The sequence below is a fragment of the Callithrix jacchus genome, chromosome 1, assembly GCF_049354715.1.
Source record: "Callithrix jacchus isolate 240 chromosome 1, calJac240_pri, whole genome shotgun sequence".
Taxonomy (NCBI): Eukaryota; Metazoa; Chordata; class Mammalia; order Primates; family Cebidae; genus Callithrix; species Callithrix jacchus.
In genome coordinates this window covers 114,580,260-114,600,395 of record NC_133502.1, presented here as the reverse complement: position 1 = coordinate 114,600,395, position 20,136 = coordinate 114,580,260, and the positions used below count along the sequence as shown (strand labels likewise).

At 39.1% G+C, this 20,136-nt stretch overlaps 1 long non-coding RNA gene across 1 annotated transcript; it reads left to right on the top strand.

Annotated features, from left to right (window-relative positions):
* Positions 1-290: 290 nt before the first annotated feature.
* On the top strand, positions 291-11,375 carry LOC118151648 (uncharacterized). The gene is made up of 3 exons (XR_004740059.2): positions 291-428; positions 8,617-8,912; positions 10,714-11,375. It is a non-coding gene; the product is annotated as an uncharacterized LOC118151648 (long non-coding RNA).
* Positions 11,376-20,136: the final 8,761 nt, after the last annotated feature.

Genomic DNA, 20,136 nt, shown 5'->3' with positions numbered 1-20,136 from the left:
TGTTGTTTTCTCTGATCCACATTTTAAAAAATTTATGAGCTCATTTGGAAAATGTGAAAGAAAAAAAATCAATAGAGTAACCATGATTTATAAAGGTGAAACCATCATGTCATGAATATTTCATCAGGGAAATATGGAAACCATCCGATTTTATCTAAGTATATTCCTCAATCTGATGTGATTAATTCATAAATGAACTGCCATCCATTATTATGTAATAATGCCATTATGTAATAATGCCATCATTATTACAGATGATCACTGGATATATAGGAACAGCACAAGGACTACAGAACAAACACCTGTTTCAGGAAGCTTTCGAGAGTTCTGGAAATAATCTGGGACAAATGTGATTAGAAGTTGTTGGTAAGGAAAGGACAACAAGAAGAGACCATGACTTTCTGCATGTCTAGCAGAGGAACATCAAAGTGAGTCAAATTTTATAGACTGCAGGAGAATTAGGCCAAACTCTCCTTCTTTTTCCTAGGGATGTATCAGCTGCTTTTCTCAAGCCTTAAGTGGGGGAACCCAGTCACCCATGTTTGTCCTGACTGTAGCTCAAATTTCTCCAGGTGTTCAATTCTTTTCAAGTTCCTCCACTCAGTTCTGAGAGCTCTGGAGAAATTAATGTATGAAAGCAAAAGGCATTTTGTAGAGAAGAAATAAGCCAACCACATTTGAGAGGCTCATAGTCAAGCAATTAATGATACAACCAGTGGCACAATAAACACCCATCGATCCCCAGTAGAGCAGGAGGCAGCACAAAGAACAGGGTAAATTAGAAGCAGATCAATGGAGAAGCATATTCAATAAAGAACTCAGGCAGAATGCTGCCAAGGCCAGTTAGCACTGACGTTTCAAATGGCATAGTCATCAGGGGCTGGATTGTCCAAGCTGTGCAGTGCCCTCAATAGAATTTTCAAAGGTGGCCCATGGTGATGTGATTTCATTCTCAAGCTATTGATTTCATTGAAGAAATCTGAAACTTTCCAAGAGTCATCAGCAAGGACATAGAAGGGTCAGAACTTAATTTAGCAGCAGGGGCACTCACTGAGTCTAACATGTTTCCTTGCAGAGGAAATTAATCATGGACTTGAAGGCAGTCTTTTCATGGCTCTGAAAAGCAAAGTCTGTATAGGTGTTAGCGCCTCCATTAGTGAACTCCTCAACCAGGAGCTGAAAGCAGTCTACATGCATTGACGTCAGATCAGCACAAAGCTGCAAGGAGTGTGGGGAAATAGACTGAATTACAGTGAAAGAGACAAAGGACATAATGAAGAAGTGCAACAGCAGGGAAGAAGCACATATATGATATGTACTAGCCTTCTGAATGCTAATTGGCTGTCGTTTGTTGGAGAGGAGACTCGGTGGTTTTCATATCTAAGAGTCTGATCCCAGGACACAGTATGCACATTCAAGAGTCAGATGTGGATAACAGAGACAATTAAAAAACTTCCATGTGCAAAAATGTTCCATAGTCTTTCACTTACTATGAGGTCAGATGATATTCATTATATATATTATTATGTAAACAATTTTAAGTATTTGAATAAACTCTACATGGGGAAAGTGGAGTCTGATTTATCCACTCCTCTATCCCTAGTAACTAGCAAGTAGGTCCTCAATAAGTGTTTACTAAAAAATGAAATAAATGAATCAAGCTCTTGAAAGTCTTTCAGAAATAGAAGGCATGCTCATATTTTTACTTATTTAGTTTTTTCCTTTCATTGCAGTAACGAATATATTCTTGTATACTAGAATGAATTCACTTAAAGCCAGAGTGGTGCAGAAATAAATAAATAGATAAAAATACAGCAAAGCAAAACAGAAAACAATAACCTGGGCAGATAGGGATTTATGTTCTTATTTCTGGAGTTTCACTACATTTCTAGGCCTTGAGAATTTTACTCCTCCTCCGCACAAAAGCTAGAAAAACAGGTAAGAGGAATGCTATTATGTTCCAACTGCTTTCCAGAGACAATATTCTGTAATTCCATTGAGAAGGTATATTTTTAGAGCATAATATGGGACTTATTAACTTCATGAGATGAAAGAATCTTAATGTGTGGGGACTAAGGAATAATTTCAATTCAGAAAATAGAACAGAAAGAAAATATTTTAAAGTATCTGGTCTAAAACCATACCTTCAGGAAGATAAATGATGAAAATATACAGGGTTATTAGTGTTTTCATCTTCAATATTTCTAGTTATGTCTATTTATTTACTGAAGAGTAAATCTAGGATTAGTTGGTATGAATTTGAAAGCTTCAATGGTATCCTTTTTCTGCATGTTTAGGAGGCTCTCTCTCTCTGTCTTTCACACACATACACAGGCATGCACACACACATGTGCCCACACATGCACTTGCACACACACACAAACTGCAACGAAAATAACCTCAGGGCCAACCTTCAAACAATAGAGAAATTGAAAGCAGGACATTCTCTCTGAGATGTCTTCCGGCCCAGTTGCTAGCCAACAGGACCAAAGAATGACATCTTCCATTCTCTCAAGATCTGTTTATTCAGCAATTGTTATTCTAATTTTATTCTAATGTAAAGGATTTGTGAATTAAAGATGCATCTTTCTGTGTGTTAATAATCTCCTGTTTCTGTTATACACATGCCATTCTATAATTTTCCATACTGCAATCTGCTAACTGGAAGATAACTTGAAGCCAACGTTATGAATAAATCCAAAATGGACTAAATAAAAACAAAACCTAATTCATTTAACATGCCCTATTTCCCCACCCTTTCATCCTTCCATCAATATTTGGCTGCTAAAATGGCTCAAATTGTAAACCTGGATGAAAAGTGTGCGAAACGTTTTTCAAAAAAAGATATTGGCAGTTTGGAGTAAGTCATTTTAGATTTATGGTCTGGGTAACATTTGATTCACCTATCATAAAGGAAAGATCCATGCTAGTTTTCTCCCTTCATTAGTAAAAGCCATTTTGAGGTCTCCAGGAGGTAAATTATTTTTAGAATTAGTTTTTATTTTATTAGTCAGGTTGCAGAGTGTCAAAATTGCACTGAAGCCAGTGGCACTTCACTGAGCTTATTAATATTGATACGATCACTCTGTGTTCTGTGCTGAGTGACATTGCTAACCTTCTGGGAAGATGAGCATTCCTTTTAAAGAGACCACACAATTTTTTTTAATAGATCTGCAAATCTTCTGATATTTGTGAAAAAGAGCAAGTAGAATGTCTGCATCAATGCTCTGTGTTTCAATTCATTCAGCCAATGTTACCTAAGCACCAAATTTGGATTAACACAAGATGCAAGATGCTGAGACTGAAAAAGAACTCCAAAATGTGACGCTTCCCTTCAAGAAGCTCAGCCTATCCAGTAAAGATTTCTCTAGCACCTACATTATGTGCCAGGCCCTGTGGGGGTGGTGGGCTGCAAACGATTTTAAATGGCTATAGTATTGTCTCTAGTCAAGTAACTTACTAAATAATAGAGGGGATGAAAGAATTATTGCACTGTAAACAGCACCAAAGAACCAGTGAAGTGAGAGATTATGTCCATAGGGAGTTAGCTGATAACTTCATATACTACAGATGATGATACTGAACAGGGCTTGGAAGGATGGGTGGATTCTAAAAGACGGATTTCAGTAGCACAGGCAGGGAGTAAAGGATGCAGATGTTCAGAGGAAATACTTTGAGCGAAGACAGGCAAATCAAACTGGAATGCACTTAGAGAATGGCAAGTAGCTCTGTTTAAACAGACTAGGGATATAGTGGGTAAAAGGGGAAATTCGGTTGAGGCCATGTTGCGGAAGTGGGAAGGGCAGCTGAAGTGGTCTAAACTGAATTTCCACAGAGTGAATATTTAGCAAGTTTCCAAGCCAGGAATCAAATCTGTTGCTTATATAAAAAATTTTAAATACGAGTTTGGGTTAATCCCTCCAAAGGTTGGCAAACATATTTGGAATAATATTTGCTAAAAAATTCTGAGTTTTGTTTTAGGGTAACTGGAAACAAGATAGTCATTTCTGGTAAAACCTGTGAATCAAATAGTGCGCAGTAATTATGGAAGGTGAGAGTCAACATTCTACTTACCATAGAGGATAAGAGGGAATTTTGCAATCTATATAAAACATGTAAACAGAAATTTCTTAAAATGTAACTTCTTTCAGTGATATCCCCAATGATTGCTGACAGCACATTTTATATCTACAACCAAGATTCAGAAAGAAAGTTCTGAAAACTTCCTTCATGGCATGGCGGAAGAAAATCTGATCACTCTGTACTGACTTGCTCAGGAATGCAGTCTGGACCCAAACAAGGGCTTAAGAAACCTAGTCTCTAATTATAGCTTTTCCAATCACTGTGTTAAACACAAAATGCATGCTAACAACTACAAGTTTAGAAAATAGAATAAAACAATTCAAGTATTCAGAATTGGCATTACAGGAATTAACTGAACTGAATTTGATATAACAATTTCTCCCTGGTTCAACCTTGGGAGATTGTACATTTCCAGAAATGTATTCCTTTCTTCTGGGTCTTCTAGTTTGTGTGCACTGAGGTATTCACAACAGTCTCTGAGGATTTTTATTTTTTTGCTTTTCTGTGTAATTTGTGGTAATGTTGCCTTTGTCATTTCTGTTTGGCATGATTGGGATCTTCTCTCCTTGTTCTTTATTAGTCTAGCTGGTGGTCTATTGATCTTATATATTGTTTTAGAATCCAACTGTATTAGTTTGTTTTCAAGCTTCTAATAAAGACATACCTAAGACTGGGTAATTTATAAAGGAAAGAGGTTTAATTGACTCACAGTTCTGCAGGGTGGTGAGGCCTCAGGAAACTTACAATCATGGTGGAAAGAGAAGCAAACATGTTCTTCTTCACATGGCGGCAGCAAGGAGAAGTGCTGAGCAGAAGGGAAAAATCCCCTTATAAAACCGTCAGATCTCATGAGAAAACTCTAAGAAGAACAGCAGGATGTGGGTCACCAACTTTGTTTTGTTGATCTATTGTATGAATTTTCACATCTTGATTTCATTCAGTTCTGCTGTGATTTTCCTTTTTTCCTTTCGTCTGCTAGCTTTGAGATTGGTTTACTCTTATTTTTCTAATTCCCATAAGTGTGATGTTAGGTTGTTATTTGAGATGTTTCTGACTTTTTGATATAGTTGTTCAGGGCTATAGACTTTCCTCTTAACATTGCTTTAGCTGTGTCCCAGTGATTCTTGAATGTTGTACCTTTTTGTCATTTGTTCAAAAGAATTTCTTGATTTCTGCCTTAGTTTCATTCTTTACCCAAAAGCCACTCAAAAGTAGGTTGTTTAATTTCCGTGTAATTGTAATGTTTTGAGAGATGTTCTTGGTAACAATTTCTATTTTTACTACATGGTGGTCCAAAAGTGTGGTTGGTATATATATTTTTTAATTTGTTGAGAATTACTTAATGACAGAGCATATGGTTGATCTTAGATTATGTGCCATGTGCAAATGAGAAGAATTATATTCTGTTGCAGAGTGGTGTTCTGTTGATGTCCATTGGGTTTATTTGGTCAAGTGTTTTTAGTTACTATTAGTTTTCTGCCTCAATGATCTGACACTATCAGTGGGGTGCTGAAGTCTTTCACTATTATTATGTGGTTATTCACTTCTCTTCATAAGTGTCTAAAAACTTGTTTTATGAATCTTAGTGCTTCATTGTTTTGTGCATATATATTTAGGATAGTTAATTCTTCTTGTTGAATTGAATCCTTTATTATTACGTAATGCCCTTATTTGTTCTTTTTGATCATTGTTGGTTTAAAGTCTGTTTTATCTGAAATAAGAATAGCAACCCCTGAGCTCTTTTGTTTTCCATTTTCATGATAGATCTATCACTATCCGTTTAGTTTAGCCTATTGGTGTCATTGCATGTGAGATCTAGCTCTTAAAGACAACATTCAGTGGAGTCTTTCTTGCTTCTTTATTCAACCTGCCACTCTATGTCTTTTAAGTGGGGCATTTAGCTTATTTATGTTAAAGGTTAATATTGATATATCAGGATTTTATCCTATCATCTTGTTAGCTGCTTGTCATATAGACTTAACTGTATGGTTGCTTCAATGAGCTATGTATTTAAGTACATAGTGCGTAAAGTATGTTTTTGTGGTGGCAGGTAATGGTCTTTTGTTTCCATGTGTAGCACTCCCTTAAGGTTCTCTTGTAAGGCAAGTGTGGTGGTAATGAATTCCCTTAGCCTTTGCTTGCCTGAAAAGAATTTTATCTCTCCTTTGTTATGAAGCTGAGTTTGGCTGGAAAAGAAATTCTTGGCTGAAAGTTCTTTTCTTTAAGGATGCTGAATGGAGGTCTCTGATATCTTCCAGCTTTCAAGGTTTCTGCTGAAATGTTCACTCTTAGCCTGATAAGGTTTCCATTTGTACATGACCTGGCCTTTCTCTCTAGCTGCCTTTAATATTTTTTCTTTCACATTGACCTTGGCAAATCTTACAACTATTTGTCTTGGAGATGGTAGTCTTATATAGGGTTTCACTGGGGTTCTCTGGATTTCCTAAATTTGCAGGTTGACCACTCCAGCAATGTTGGGGAATGAAGACAATATCCTCAAATTATGTTTTCCAAGTTACTTTATTTCTCTTCTTCCCTTTCTGGGTTGCCAATGAGTTGTAGGTTTGTTCTCTTCACATAATCCCACATTTCTCAGAGGTTTTGTTCATTAAAAAAAAACCTTTTTTTAAAAAATTATTTTTGTCTAATTGAGTTGATTCAAAGACCTGGTTTGAGTTCTGAGATGCTTTCCTCACCTCAGTCTGTTCTGTAGCGAATATTCTAATTTTGTTATGAAATTCCTGTCATGCATTTTTCAGCTCTAAATCAGTTTGTTTCTTTCTTAAAAGAGCTATTTTGTCTTTCACCTGTTGTATTGTTTTACTGGATTCCTTAGATTTCTGGATCATAATGATCCTGTGGCCATCCAGATTCTGAATTCTGTATCTGCCATTTCAGCCTGGTTAGGAACCACTGGTAGGACAGTACTGTGGTTACTCTCAGGTAAGGGAACACTGTGGCTTTTAGAATAATCAGAGTTCTTGTTCTGTTTGTTTGTTTATCTGTGTGCTCTAATGTTCCTTTAATCTTTGAAATTGCTATTTTGGGATAAAGCTTTTTGCTTTTGAATTCTTTGATGCCCTTGAGGGCTTGACTGTAATATACATTGGGTTTGCTCAACTGGCTTTGTTTCTGGATGATTTCAAGGGGTGAGCACTCAGCTCAGCACTCCTGGGCTTTGTGCTCTCACCCTGGAGGGCTAGGATCAGGCCTGTAGCTTTTTCCTCTGGCCCCTCAAGTTTAAGCATCTGTTGTGCTGGAGGTGTTGAGGTGTTCCCTGTCTGCTGTCAACAACATTTCAATGAGGAATCTGGCAAAATCACTTCAGTGGAGAGGAGGTGGGTGGTGGACTTAGCCCGGGTGACCACTGCTAAGTCCCCCACATTTGTGTGTGTGCACCTGTGGCAGGGAGTGGCAGTTTCCCCACTGGAAAAACAGTGGGGGAGACTGTGGGTGAGTGGGTACTGGCAGGAGACGGCTGTAGGTGGGTGCTTGCTAGTCGGGACCCACCTCCAGAAGCTCTCCAACTGTTAGATGGGGCTTGCCAGTGAAAGAACTATTGTGGTGGTTGATGGCAAGCCACTTGGCTGGTCAGCTGAGCCTGTGCTGCAAGTGGGTGGGACCAGGCAGGGACTGGGGATGGGCTGGCAGACAGGAGGGTACTCATGTCAGACTGGCTGCATCCCATAGCCCTGCTATGTCCAGGTCTGACAGCCAAGAAAGGCTAAAGCTTCCTACAGGATCATGGTGAGCCTTTGAGGATGGGCACTTATGGCTGTGCTCCACTGAAGCAGTTCCCATGCCAAACCCTGTAGGCTGCATGCTGGCTGGAGTTGTGTGTCTTTCTACTTTCCAGAAAGTTCTCACTAACAGCACAAATGTCCATGGTGATCGTGGGTCTCGTGCAACTAGTTCCAGAGGTTCATGTGAGAGTGGGCCACTCCACCCCTGATTCATTTATACCTTCCCCAGGAGCTGCAGGGGGCCAGAAATGTGTCCTGGTGCTGGGCAACCCCATGCTTCCTTCCCTTTCAGTCCAGGTTCTGCATCCTCCTCTGTCCAATCTCAATGCCTTTTTTCCAAAAGATCTGTTCACAGTGTGCCATTTTACTTGATGGTGTGGTCTCTCAGTGAAAGAAGCTCTTCATGGCTATCTCGGTTCAAATAGCTTTTTTTGTCTTTCTTAGTTGGACACTCAGAGAAATTTTTTCACCACAAAAGTCAATTCCACTTTCCCAAGTTCACGAGAAAGCAGGGACAACAAATCAAAAAATAATTCTATTTGTAATATGCAGATTATGTCTTTGGAGGCATACCTACAAGGTCAGTTTCTCACTTCCAAGACGCTAGACCAGACAGACTCGCAGAAAGAAAACAAGTGGGAAGGGCAAGCAAAATACATGAGTGAAAGGTTGGGGTGGGCTAGTGAGACAATTACAGAGGAACAAGGGCCACAGAGGAAGAAGCTCAAGGCTATTTCCAGTGGCCACTCTTCTAACCTCCCCTCACCAATTCATTATCTGCCTTTCACAGACCTGGGCACTAAAAAGTACTCTGAACAGAGGATTCTGAATGTGTGCAACTTGTGTTTGGATGGAGACAGCATATAGTCCCTGGTGGGAGTGAACTGAATCCATGTGGGAAATATCTTGGGAGCAAGGACAGAAGTGGATGACTATCACCATCACCACATTCCTCCAGAAGCTTAGGAAGAAAAGAGCTCTGAAAGGAGCTATGTGGTTATAAGTGTTCATTTTGTTAAACAAAAGACTGATGAGATTAAGGTGTTGACACTAATATGTTAACAGAGGTTATCTCTAGAAGAAGAGGTAATTATAGATTTAAATAATACTTTTATTCATTGTCTTAATTTTAAGTACATTAACATTCATTATTTGTACAAGGGGTAAATACAGTTTGTGTTTGTGGTTTTTTTAAGTGTTGTCAATCATGTTTAACTTTCAGTTTCCTTTTAATATCATACTCCGTGATGGATCACATTATTCATATCCAAACTACCCTGTGATATCCCTGACAGTGGGAAGATTATATCTCTCATCCATGATAAATTTAAGAGCAGCCACATGACTTGCTTTAACCAATGAAATGTAGGCAGAAATGATTTATGTCACCTCAGTGAAAAAGCTTTGAGGACAGGTTTGATTCCCTTTGAGTCCTCTTTCAGTGGTGTCACCTCAGTGATACACTATTGTAGAGGTTTAATGAAGGACTTGGTTCTGGTGAATGTCATATAAAACACCAACAAAGAGTTGGAGGGTGCTAAGTGCTTCAAATGGCAGATGGGAGGACTTCTAGTTCAAGGAAGCCAGGAGACTTTCCTTTTGCTGTAGATTAGAGTGATGGCTCACGATGTCCTTTATCCTTTTGCTTCTGGAAAAGCAGAAAAAGACTGCCGTACCAGCCTAGACTCCATGGTGACCTCCAATGGCTAGGAGGAGTGAATGAGAAATAATCCAAAAATATTGCAAACCACAGAAATTGTGGGTTTTCTGCCAGTGCAGTATAATCTGTCTATACTGACGGATACATTTCTCTTTATGTTCCTCCACTGGCTTCCTTGCTGAAATTTTCAGAGCTCTGTCTTCTAATTCAGTCTCTATATTATTGCTTTCTCTTTTACAATAAACCCTGGAAGTATGTAAGTAGTAAGCTTCCTGAAGCAAAGAAAGGCAAAGGATGGAAGCTTATAATTTTTAATCAATAAAATTTAATTAAGTTACTCATCTAACTCATACTCTGGAAAGAGATGGAAATATGAATAAAACAGTCCCTGATTATTGGTCTGCTAGGGCAGCCATCACAAAGTACCACAGACTGGGTGGCTTAAAGAGCAAAAATGTATTTTCTCTTGGTTCTGGAGGCCAGAAGTCTGAGATCAGAATGCTGGCAGGATTGGCTTCTTCTGAGAACTCTTTTCTTGGCTTGCAGGTCACCCTCTTCTCATTCACCCTCTTCTCATTGCATCTCCACATAGGCTCTTCTCTGTTCATGCCTGTGTCCTTATCTCCTTTCCTTATAAGGGCACCAGTTGGTCGAGCACGGTGGCTCATGTCTGTAATCCCAGCACTTCAGGAGGCCGAGGCAGGCGGATCACAAGGTCAAGAGATCGAGACCATGGTGAAACTCTGTCTCTACTAAAAAATACAAAAATTAGCTGGGTGTGGTGATGTGCACCTGTAGTCCCAGCTACTCAGGAGGCTGAGGCAGGAGAATTGCTTGAACCCAGGAGGCGGAGGTTGCAGTGAACCAAGATCGCGCCACTGCACTCCAGCCTGGTGCCTGGCAACAGAGCAAGACTCTGTCTGAAAAAAAAAATAAATCAATAAGGACACCAGTCATGTTGGATTAAGGCCTACCCCAATGACTCATATAACCTTAATTACCTGTTTTAAAGACCATATCTTCAAATATAGTTATAGTCTAAGGTACTGGAGTCAGGATTGTTCAGCCCGTAATTCTAACCTGTTGGCCCTCCTAGTCTATTTGGAAAGAGACATGTGAAAAAATAATTATAATAAGAGATGATAAATGGTATAGAACATATATATATAAGGCAATATGGGAAGACAGATGATGTATCAACTAAACTGTGGCTTGTCTGATTGACAGGATATTCAATACATCTACAAGATGCTCTTCTCCCCTGAGTGATTGATGAGGAATAATTAATGAATACAATGCCAGTAATTTTGACTCTGAGGTAAAACCAGCATACAAGCCAACATTCTCTAGCCTCATTTGCTTGAGTGGTATTGCTCTAATCTACAACAAAAGGAAAGTCTTCTGGCTTCCTCGAACTGGAAGTCCTCCAGTGTGCCATCTGAAGCACTTAGCACCCTCCAATTCTTTGTTGGTGTTTTATATGATCAACAACAGAAACAAATCTTCCATTAAACCTCTGTGAGTGTGTCACTATGGTGACACTAAACAAAAGGAAATCAAAGTCCTCTAAATTTGAATAAACCAGATATGCAAAGACAGATACCAGTAATTATAAAAATTGAAGAACTGCATCCTGGACAAAGCTAAGCAAAGGAAACAGTCAAGGCAACAGTATCCCAGAGTAAAGCTTCAAGGCAGCTAAGGACATGATTTTCAGGGAGGTCTACACATCACTCAATCTCCACAGCCTCAAGTGGGAGAAAGCTTGCGGGTAGGCAAGTGGATGGGCTGGCCTGCCCATTATTTTCCTCTTTTCTCTTTCTTTACTCTCCTCCTACAATTTTTCTTCTAATACATACACAGATCAATCCAATCAGCTTCAAAATGAAAATACACATTACATATATATATATATATATTTTCTATTCTCAATTGTATCATTTATATTTCTAAAGTGAGGTAAAAATGCACTATTATTGTAGCATGTGTGAAATTTGATGTTTTGTGGCTTTTAACTCATCTCCACTCTCTCTGATAAAAGTTGTGACGGCCCAACTCAGAGAGAGATTAAACCCTGCGGGATTAATTATACTGGAAGGTAAGTGATACTGATCAATAAGACACGATTATAAAATAAAATAGTATGACAGATAATTCCGTTTTCTTTTGCAAATATGTAGTTATTTCAGATTTTTTTTTAATGGAGGAAGTGGTGTGTTTGTCCCTGATTTGTTAGAACGGAGCAAATATTAATATTGCAACAGATGCCAAATAGTGTAGATTAAAAAGCTTTGACATGGGTTGATATAATGTAGATCTTACATTTATGATGTAATTGTGAATTATGTACTTTATTCATTGGTAATTAGAGAGCAGAACAGATGGAGAAGGTTTAGCTTAAAGTGATGTGTCCATTAAAATAACCTGCACTGCCAAGTGTCTATTCATGTCCATGAGTATAGCAAATTTGTTCCATTAAAATATGATTAGAAGATAAGGACTTATTGTCATTTTGTTGGAGTCATCCATCTAACGATGAAAGCTAAAATACTCTGTAAATGTCAGATCCAACTAGTATCCTGTTTTGCTCTGCAGAGGGTCTTAACTAGACATTTTGGCTGCGGCAGAAATTCTAATATTGGCAACTCTGTTTTTCCATTATTTAGACATTACCATAAAGAAAATCAAAGCAGCCACCAAATGAAAATAACAATGTTGACTATTACTTTAAGTGTATTTCTTTTAGTTTATTGTTAAAAGGACAGATGGTAGCTATTTTTTTAATGTGAATATTGGATTTTTCTATTTCCACTAGCCATGTTTGCTTCTACCCCTCACATTATTTCCCCCAGCCTTTTTGGATGGCATCTAGAGGCTGCTTTTTCTTTCAGTTTTAATCTGCTTTCACTGGGCTAAAAAAAAAAAAAACAACTGATATAGTACAGATTTCTCATATGCTCTACTGGAAGATAATGCTACGTTGAACGCACCACAATTGAGGGGAGAGGGGGGCAGGGCCTCTTCTGCTTTGCTGGTGGGGATGTAAATAGTGTGCTTTTCTGGAAAGGAATTTGGCAATATGTATCAGAAGCCTTAAGTAATTCATCACCAGAAATTCCAATCCTGTGAATCTATCCTATGGAAATGTTAAAAAATAGAGACGAATACACACCGGCCCAAGTGCAGCCCCGCCAAACACAAAACTTTTAAATGATCAAGTCATTCCATATAGAATAACTAATAACAGGAATAAACTAAACATCATATGGGGAGCTGGTTAAGAAAACTGTGGTATAGCTATGTCTTACTCTTGGGCAGAAATTTAAATTATAAATGTGAAGAATCGCTAATAACACAGGAAAATGTTTATATTATAAAGTGAAGTTGAAAAATAAAATATTAAAATACTAGTAAATAAAAGTCAATAATGCTGAGTGTTTTTAAAATATACCAGGTACTATCCTAAAAACTTTATTAAAAAATACTATATTGAGAGGCTGTGTCAGGCAGATCATGAGTCCAAGAGATCTGGACATGGTGAAACCCCATCTCTACCAAAAATACAAAAATTAGCTGGATGTGGTGGCACATGCTTGTAGTCCCAGCTACTCAGGAGGCTGAAGTAGGAGAATCGCTTGAACCTGGGAGACAGAGGTTGCAGTGAACCAAGATCGTACCATTGCACTCCAGCCTGGTGACAGAGCAAGACTATGTCTCAAAAAAAAGAAAGAAAAAAAAAGGAACTACCAAAATACATAAGCCACCAAGGTAAGTAGTTGTAGAGCTAGGAGGAGCTGGAATTCGAACTCAAGTACTCTGATTTCAGAGAAACTGCTTTTAATTTGTATGCGATACTCCCTCTTTATTAAGATAGCAACTATGTAAAAACAATACGAAACGGACACCCACATGCACAGCAGTGGGAAAAAAAATTATGCAGTTTTTTTCATCAAGAGCTGCAGTCTATTTCCCCACCCCAAAATCCAAGGTGGCCCTGTGACTTGCTTTGAAAATAAAATGCAGTGGAAGGAATTCTGTGACTTTCCAGGCTCTGCTTTAAGAGACTTTTTAGCTTCCACTTTCACATTCTTGGAATGCTGCCCTGAGATGGTCTACTCTACTAGGGGATGAGAGACCCTGTGGAGGAGAATTGAGGTGGTCTTGCCCCAGCCAGAACCAACTGCCAGACATGTGAGTGAGGCTATCCTGGGCCTTACATCTCAACCCAGCAGCTGAATGCAGTCACATGAGTGAGTCCAGGTGAAATGAACATAGAAAGTGCCAAGCCAACCCACATGATCATGAAAACTAATTATTCATTATTACTTTTCTTCTTTTAGACTTCAGAACCTGACATTTGCCATTCCTCTGGAAAAATTGGACTGTTTCCTCAGGTTTCCAAGACTAAGGTAAAAGTCTTTCTAAAAGAACTGACCCTTTTGACACATTGCTAGTGTGCCATTCCATGGTCCCTTAAACCTTCCTGGATTGGGTACAGTGTGAATGACTCAGAATTTTGTGAGCAGCCGTTGGGCAGTTAAATGGTAAGAGGAAGAATGTGCAGTCTGGATAACTGAAAAAAATGCCATGAATATTTCTCCCCACCAGCAGTAAGAAGTGCTGAGCCAACTCTCAGGATAAACATGAAGCTGGGGACCATTTCACATTGGACCACGTCTCTAATTACTGCCCCTGTCATTTTACTGTTGGTGCCTGTTCATATGAGAAGGAAGCTCCAATTCCTCAAGTGTATGCTCATGCTCTGGCATTTCTGCCTTGCTTATTGAGCCATAGAAGATCTGAAATTACAATCAGGGTGAGGCAACATAACTGTCAACAATTGAATTAGAAAGTGGGTATTTTACCAGAGAATTATAATGAAGATTAAAATGCCAAGCTGAAAGTCAATTGCCAGCCAAATGGCTTTTGTTCTGTTGATCACTTTCTCCTCCTGGAGAGCACCCCTGGCTTCCATAAGCACTTTGCATCACTTTCTTCCTTCTTTTCTGGCCCTTCTTTCTGAGTACCTATCAAAAATATTTTTAGTAATCATCCCAGAAATTTGGTTTCTATTCTTCTTACTCTACTTACTCCCCTTGAGGGATATAACCAACTTCTGTGGTTTTAATTACTGATAAGTTCCCAGCTTGCATCTTTGGCTCTTGAATTATATTCAACTATGTAGATACAGGTATCTGTATCTGGGTATTTCCCAAGCACCACCATCTTATCACGACCAAACAAAATTTATTTGTTTTTCTCCAAGATCCTCTTCTCCACCATGACTGATTGTCACTTAGCTTCTTTGCTTCTTTCTAAACCTTTACGTTGACATCTAATCAAATATTGTCCATTTGTTAGCCTTAATATTTCGGAGATCTGCATTAAGTCCATTCTCTGTAGCAGAGCACACATGGCTGTTCATGGTCTGGTCCCTGCTTATCTTTTCAGCCTTCCTCTTGCCCCTGTTATGTCCTGAGCTATTCTTATATCGAATGAATTTAAGACTGCAGTATGCCTCACACATTTCTGCATTTTTATGCATAGTACCCTCTATGAAGATTGCTCTTTCTTTCTGCTTTCCTCCAGCAAACACCTTCTCATCTTACAAAACTCAGGTTAGAGCAACTTGTCTGAAGAGGCTTCTCTGACCTACCTTCCCTCCAGCTGTGTAAATTAGGTATTTCTCCTTCCATGGTGCTTTATGCATGACTCTACCATTGCATTTATGATACTTATTGCAATAGACTCCATTTGTCTGTCTTGCCTAGAAGATCTGCCTATTTCCTGACAGCAGGCACTGTGTGTTTCTATCTATGCAACTCTATTATTTCATTTACTACTTGGCTCCTAGTAAGTGCACATAGAAGACATTGTGGAATGGATAAATGTGATGTAACCAATCCACAGAGATCTCTCCATTAATGATTCAGCAGAGAGAGGTGGTAGCTCACAACCTTTGAGAGGATCGGTTGTGATAGATAAATCATAAAGAGTTAAAATATAAGATTGAGTGACTCAAGATGCCCAAATTTGGGGCTGGCCATGTTTCAGCATAGGGTAATAGCTTGTGTCCAAACCAGGAAGCTTAGCCAGTCAACTACATGCCTATGATCTTGTTAATCACATTCCCAGATAGGACAAAGGGATCCTACCTTAGCCCCTGGTTATGGGGTCAGGTGTCTCACTCCTTGCAACTTGCTGGTCTTGCAACCCCCATGGCAATACCTACCACTTGCCACACAGACTGTTATAATTTCAGACCAAGAGAACTATCTCCTCTCTGAGCTCTGGCAGTCATCATTTGAATCTAAGAGAACCTACTGGTCTCTACTTTTCCTGAGATCTCAGAATTCCCAGATTTATACGCTGAGAAAAATATGCATATAAAATTATTCCTTTAAGGCATACTAAATCCTCTCACATGTGGTATTTGCCTCTTCACATTACAAACTCCCTTCTGCCAAAGTTCTGGCAAAAGCCATTCAAGCTGCAGAGCTTTTCTTCTCTCAGCTGTCAGTGCCATGTCATGGCCACACTTAACGAAAAAAGAATACATATGTTTGCAGGCTGCATCTGTCTCTAGGATATAGCTCTGTATTTTTTTCTGCCAAAGCCATTTACATTGATTTAAATCACCAAACCATCAGTCTATACTGCCTCGGTAGCCAAGTACTAACATAGGTGGTAAAAGGCTTAAATATAAGTAAGACGCACAATCCTGATGGATCTTAGAATCTCCAAAGGGGTAGAAAACACACTAACTATACAGTAAGTAATGAAGTAAGAGAGTGTTTACACACCACAAATTGCTTGAGTGTTTACGGGTCAGGCCTTACCTAAGACACGTTTGATTTAATCCTTATAACCATTCTGTGAGGTAAAGTCTATCATTCTAGACTAGAATGATAGGTGAGGAAATCAAGAATCAGAGGGGAGATGTAAGCTTCCCATCACACAGCTAGAACTCAGGCCTAGGCCGTGATTTGATCACAATGATGATTTTCCTCCTACAGCCATAGGAGTTTCGAAGAGGATGCAACTGCTGTGTCTTGGAGTGTTTAGGCAAGACGTCACAGAGGAGGTGAAATATAATCTAGGCCTTAAAAAATAGCCAGGATTTAGAGAAGTAAAAAGGAAACATAAGACATTTGGGCAGCAAATATCTTTAATTACATCCTATTGTAAAACAAAGGATGGCGATGAAACTAAGGATTCCTTGGTCATCCAGAGAGCCCTAAGAATTACCTCTTCCAAAGTAAAATTACTTCAACCTGTAGCTCAACTAACTTGCTTGAGTATTTTTCAATCCACTGTAACACCACAGTCACCTGGCAGCTCTGGGGACCGTAAACTGAAAGAATATTTGGAACTTTACTTTGCTCTGATAACTCTGCTTGTTCTCTGAGTCTGTCAATTTGATATCCTCCACTAACACTGAACAGCATTTAAAATAAATGTGTCAAATAGCCATTGCCTGCAGTTTATGCAATATAAAAATGAAATCCTCTTGAAATAAAACTAGCTGAAGAGACCAGTCATTAAATAAATACAGGTACTTTTTTCCTGGCCAAGAATCATGGCATTGAGCTGTGAGAGGTCTTTGCTAATGTGAGTCAAATATTGACTCATTGGGAAGGCCTTAATATTTAGATTATGAGGCTTTTATCCATCACTGAGGAGGCCAGAAGGAGTCACAGTGGTATTTGAACTATGGCTTTGTTTGCTCGGTGAAATGAGCTCCATGGCAATGTCTTCCTGGGTACACCTTAGCACTGAATCTGAATTTCCTCCTAATGCAGATTGTAGCTGAACAGACTCTACCATAACTATCTGATCTTCTTAATAGCATGATAAGTGTGGGATAAGTGACTAAGAAATTCAAAGATCAGAAATTGGCTGGGTACGGTGGCTTATACCTGTAATCCTAGCACTTTGGGAGGCCCAGGCAGGTGTATCATGAGGTGAGGAGTTTGGGTCCAGCCTGGTCAATATGATGAAACCCTGTCTCTACTAAAAATTACAAAAATTAGCTGGTGTGGTGGTACGTACCTGTAGTCCCAGCTACTCAGGAGGCTGAGGCAGAAGAATCGCTTGAACCTGAGAGGCAGAGGTTGCAGCGAGCTGAGATCACACAACTGCACTCCAGCCTGAGTGACAGAGCAAGATTCCATCTCAAAAAAAAAAAAAAAAAAAAAATCAGAGGATCCAAGATGGCTGATTGCTAACAGCTTGGGACTGTAGCTCCCAGTGAAAGTGCAGAGAAGAAGAGGACACCACATTTTCAGATGAATTTTCATCACTCAAGGACCAGAAGATTCCCAGTGGAAGAGCCCACGGGTCGCCAGCATGACTCTTGTGGCCGGTGCAGCAGTTTTGCGGATGCCTCGGCGTGGCAGCTCTTGGTGCAGAGTAAAGGGGACTGGTTCCCCTTCTGACCGATGTTTGGAGCTCCGGGAAGGCAGAGCCACTTATTACGGACTCAAGAAGGAAGCCAGACTGGAGATTCCCGGGCAGAAGAGCACCATCAGCCTTAACGCCACTGTTTTGGCCGGCGCAGTGGGTTGCTCGGATTCCAGCACTGGGAATCAATAAATTGGACATCCACTCAGGAACCTAATTAGAAAGGCGGTAATTGTAAAGATGACAGATGGATAAATTTATAACAAAGGGAAGAAACCAGCCTAAAAAGGATGAGAATACCCAAAATCAGAACCCCTCTCCCTATACAGGGGATTATAGTTCCTCATCAGCAAGAACAAGCCCTGATGGAAAAGGACTGTGTTCCATTAACAGAATTAGGCTTAAGAAGGTGGATGATAAGAAAATTCTGGGAGTTAAAAGAACGTGTTCTAACCCAATGTAAAGAAACTAAGAACTTTGAAAAAAGGTTTGACGAAATGCTAACAAGAATAGACAATATAGAGAGGAATATAAATAAACGAACGGAGTTGAAAAACACAACACGAGAACTTAGCGAAATATGCACAAGTTTGAATAGCCGAATTGATCAAGCAGAAGAAAGGATATCAGAGGTCAAAGACCAACTTAATGAAATAAAAAGAGAAGACAAGAATAGAGAAAAAAGGATAAAAAGGAATGAGCAAAGTCTCCAAGAAATATGGGACTATGTGAAAAGACCTAATTTACGTTTGATAGGTGTACCTGAATGTGACGGAGAGAATGAATCCAAGTTGGAAAATACTCTTCAGGATATTATTCAGGAAAACTTTCCCAATCTAGCAAAGCAGGACAATATTCAACCCCAGGTAATACAGAGAACACCACAAAGATATTCCTCAAGTAGAGCAACCCCAAGGCACATAATCGTTAGATTCACCAGGGTTGAAATGAAGGAGAAAATACTAAGGGCAGCCAGAAAGAAAGGTCAGGTTACCCACAAAGGGAAGCCTGGTAGACTTACAGCAGATCTCTCAGCAGAAACCCTACAAGCCAGAAGAGAGTGGGGGCCAATATTCAACATCCTTAAAGAACAGAACTTTCAGCCCAGAATTTCATATCCTGCCAAACTAAGCTTCACAAATGAAGGAAAAATAAAATCTTTTATGAACAAGCAAGTACTCAGAGATTTTATTATCACCAGGCCTGCTTTACAGGAGCTTCTGAAAGAAGCCTTATACATAGAAAGGAACAACCAGTATTAGCCTTTCTAAAAATATACCAAAAAGTAAAGAGCATCAACATAAAGAAGAATTTACATCAACAAATGGATAAAACAGTCAGTTAACATCAAATGGCAGTAACCCTAAATTTAAGTCAACTAAATCCCCCAATCAAAAGATACAGCCAAAACCTAACGGTACGCTACATCCAGACCCATTTCACATCCAAAGATACACAAAGACTTAAAACAAAGGGATGGAGAAAGATTTACCAACCAAATGGAGAGCAAAAATAAACAAATAAATAAAAAGCAGGAGTTGCAATTCTTGCATCTGATAAAATAGATTTCAAAGCGACAAAGATATAGTGGTAAAAGGATCAATGCAACAATAAGAGCTAACAATCCTAACACCCAGATACATAAGACCCATAAAGAGATTCAGACTCAACGAGACAGAAAATTAATAAAGATATCCAGGACTTGAACTCAGATCTGGAACAAGTAAACTTAATAAATATTTATAGAGCTCTCCACTTAAATACACAAAATATTGATCGGCCATTATTAATACCCATTTTTATAATAAAGCAATATTCCCATTCTCTCTCCCTCTTTTTCTTCCTCTTTCTTCCTCTCCTTCACTCCTTGTTTTCTTTCTTTCCTTCTCAAAAAAAAAAAAAATCTACACTGGCCTAGGTCTTTATGTCATAAGGGATTGAGGCTTGTGATCTATAAGTGGCTCTCTGAAGTGTGTCTTTCTTTAAAAACATGTGCCCCAATTCTGTCTTCACTTCAGTAAGTAATTTCAATTAGTTTTTAGACCAAAAATGTGAGTATCATTTATTCCCTTTTCAGGGCAATAACAAATCAAAAGCCTGGACCATAAGTATTTCATCTGACTTCAGTCCCAGTACAGGTCATTGTGGAATGATTCCATCAATATTGATGATATTATTCCATCAATAACCTCTACTTCTGTAGCTTATGGCTCCTCGTCTTTTTTCCATGTATAGAAAAAATCACCA